General features: G+C 43.0%; 1 pseudogene; it reads right to left on the reverse strand.

The window, feature by feature from the left end:
• Positions 1–730: 730 nt before the first annotated feature.
• On the reverse strand, positions 731–2,188 carry LOC129539988 (olfactory receptor 1L3-like; annotated as a pseudogene).
• Positions 2,189–3,193: the final 1,005 nt, after the last annotated feature.

Here is a 3,193-nt window from a genome sequence, read left to right on the forward strand (position 1 = left end):
GGTCTGCTTCTGTTTTATTTATTCACTAGCTCTGATTTTTAGTTTCAACATATAAATGAAGGCTATAGTGTTTGTCTTCCTCTGTCTGATTATGCATTTCTGTACAATTCATTCCTCACCTAAATTGAAAGGCTCTTTCATATCAGGCATTCTAAACCAAACGCTTGTAACTATTAGTTTACATCCATTTATCTTTTTTTAAATTGAAATGCAGCCATTGATTTTTGATTCTACCTCCAGGGGCTATAGGAAACATTTCTGATTACATAGAATAAATAAATCTTCCTTCATTCTGAAAAAATAAACAGAAAAGACATGGAAATATAGGCATTTTCAGAGAGAAAAACACACAGGTAAGGAGACCCTGAGTCTGGTCTAATAGGGAGGTCACCCCCCCCCCCCCCCAAATACACACACACAGACACACCTGCAAAAAACGTCTGAAAGTTTAAATAGAGCAGAGTGGTTCAGTTCAGTTCAGTCGCTCAGTCGTGTCTGACTCTCTGCGACCCCATGAATCACAGCACGCCAGGCCTCCCTGTCCATCACCAACTCCCGGAGTTATGTATGCATAAATATCTTTGCACTCAAATAGATTCTTCCATGCTGCTGTTAAGTCGCTTCAGTCGTGTCCGACTCTGTGCGACCCCATAGATGGCAGCCGACCAGGCTCCGCCGTCCCTGGGATTCTCCAGGCAAGCACACTGGAGTGGGTTGCCATTTCCTTCTCCAATGTGTGAAAGTGAAAAGTGAAAGTGAAGTCGCTCAGTCATGTCTGACTAGTAGCGACCCCATGGACTGCAGCCTACCAGGCTCCTCTGTCCATGCGATTTTCTAGGCAAGAGTACTGGAGTGGCTTGCCATTGCCTTCTCGGAGATTCCTCCATAGATGTGTACAAAAATTCAAATGCCTAAACTTGGCTGAAGTTATAAGTAGATGGAAAAATGGACAGTTCCAAGTAAATATGGAAGGAATAAAGAGGATGTGATTTTTCTAGAATGGAGAGATATCATGGGGTGAGTCTACAGTTGCAGCATAGGTACCAAGACATGGGTAGGATTATCCAACCACGGCATGATAGAGACCACAGGGTGGAAAACTACAGGGTGAAGGTCCAGTTGATGAAAGAGTATTTCTCCATAAAAGACTCCCCTCAGATGCTGATGTGTGTGTGCGTGAGTGTGCACATGTGCACACACATCCACACAGGCACCTTTCAGTCAGGCTCCACGGATTTTGCTGGAATTTGTAGTAGAAAACCTATTCATTCAAAACTTAATCCTGCTTATCAATTTCTCTAAGCCGTGTTTCATGTCTTTGTTTCTTAAACTGTAGATAAATGGGTTCAACATTGGTGTCAGTACAGTGTAGTTGACTGTTACTATTCGATCTTTGACAGTGTAGCTGGACAATGGCTGGAAATAGACACAGCAAATACTCCCATAAAAGAGAGTCACCACAGTGAGATGGGAGCTGCAGGTGGAGAAGGCTTTGCATTTTCCAGCAACTGAGGGAATTTTGAAGATGGCAATGAGGATTTTCAGGTAAGAGAAGACGATACAGACAGATGGGACCATCACAGAAACCAGTCCTTCTGTCATGGCGACAACTTCATTGACAGAGGTAGAAGAGCAGGCCAGCTTCAGAACAGGGTTGACATCACAAAAAAAGTTATGGATGATATTTGATGCACAAAAAGTGAGCCGATTCACCAGGAGGACATGCAGGAGGGAGTGAAGGTAGGAGAAAACTGTGGAGAGGGCCAGTAGCAACATACAGCGTCCCTGGTTCATAACAGTGACACAGTGTAAGGGATTGCAGATAGCTACATAGCGGTCAATGGCCATGGCTGCCAGGAGGTAACTGTCCATGTTTCCAAAGACTAGGAAGAAATACATCTGCACCAGACATTCAGTATAGTATCTTTTGCTCTGATAAAAAGTTCACTAACATCTTGGGGACTATAACTGTTGTGCAGCAAATATCAGCAAAGGACAAGATGCTAAGGAAGAAATACATCGGGTTTTGGAGCTGAGGATCAGAGCGGATAGCCAAGATGATGAGCAGATTTCCCATTAAAGTGACCAGGTACATGATGAGAAAGAGGGCAAAGAGTGGTTTCTGGTCTTCAGGGCGAGAAGAGAGTCCCAAGAGGATGAATTCATGGAGTCTTGTTAGGTTGGACATTCAAATGGACTTGAATGCACCTGAAGATAAACAATAAGGTCAATGGATGGTTCTTGTCATCTGGGACATGCATCTTTCCATCTTGTTCTTACACTGTGTAGTTATTAATAAATAGAGTTTTTAATGTAATTTTTTCCCCTGAATATGGAGAAATTGGGGTCAAAGTATGTTTTCACTTGTTTTTTAAAAAGAATTTGCGATGGAGAGCTATAGAAAACAAATGTGGGGCGGCATTGGTGAGAGAGAGAGAAGGGTTTGAGAGCTTGGTTTCCTTTTCCTTTTCCCTACTCTGTGGCTCATAATCACAGGAACCACAGATGCAGTCTGTGAATCAGGTTCAGGTCAGCTTCTGATTAAGGATTATCAGTGACTAATCCACATCTTGATAACCATAAGATAGTCATCTCATCTAGTTTGCAGTTGGTGAATCTTTTTGAATCAAGATGCTTCTTTCCACATCATATATAATGGAGTGAGGAAGTCATCTAAAGCACACTGAATTGAATGTAAACAGTTTTAGTGAAAAGAGAGATGGGGAAGGGGAAGTGAGAAAGAGGGATTGAACTTACATGAGAAAATGAACTCCTCAGTTTCCCTGTTCATCGACTGATAATTTATGTCCTGAGGCCAGAGGAATGTGACTCACAGACAGATGGGTAAAGGAAGATTCAACTTTGGAGTATAGACATAAAAACTCAACATTTACATGAACGTATTTAGTCTCTCAGTTCAGTTCAGTTGCTCAGTCGTGTCCGACTCTCTGCGACCCCATGAATCACAGCACGCCAGGCCTCCCTGTCCATCACCAACTCCCAGAGTTCACTCAAACTCATGTCCATCCAGTAATTACTTATTTATTATCCAGTGATGACTAATTGGAGAAGGAAACGGTAACCCGCTCCAGTATTCTTGCCTGGAGAATCCCATGGACGGAGAAGCCTGGTGGGCTACAGTCCACGGGGTCGCAAAGAGTCGGACACGACTGAGCAACAGAACAGAACGGAA

Source organism: Moschus berezovskii, chromosome 11 (genome assembly GCF_049115385.1).
Source record: "Moschus berezovskii isolate FMDL1 chromosome 11, NW_MosBer_1.0, whole genome shotgun sequence".
Lineage (NCBI taxonomy): Eukaryota > Metazoa > Chordata > Mammalia > Artiodactyla > Moschidae > Moschus > Moschus berezovskii.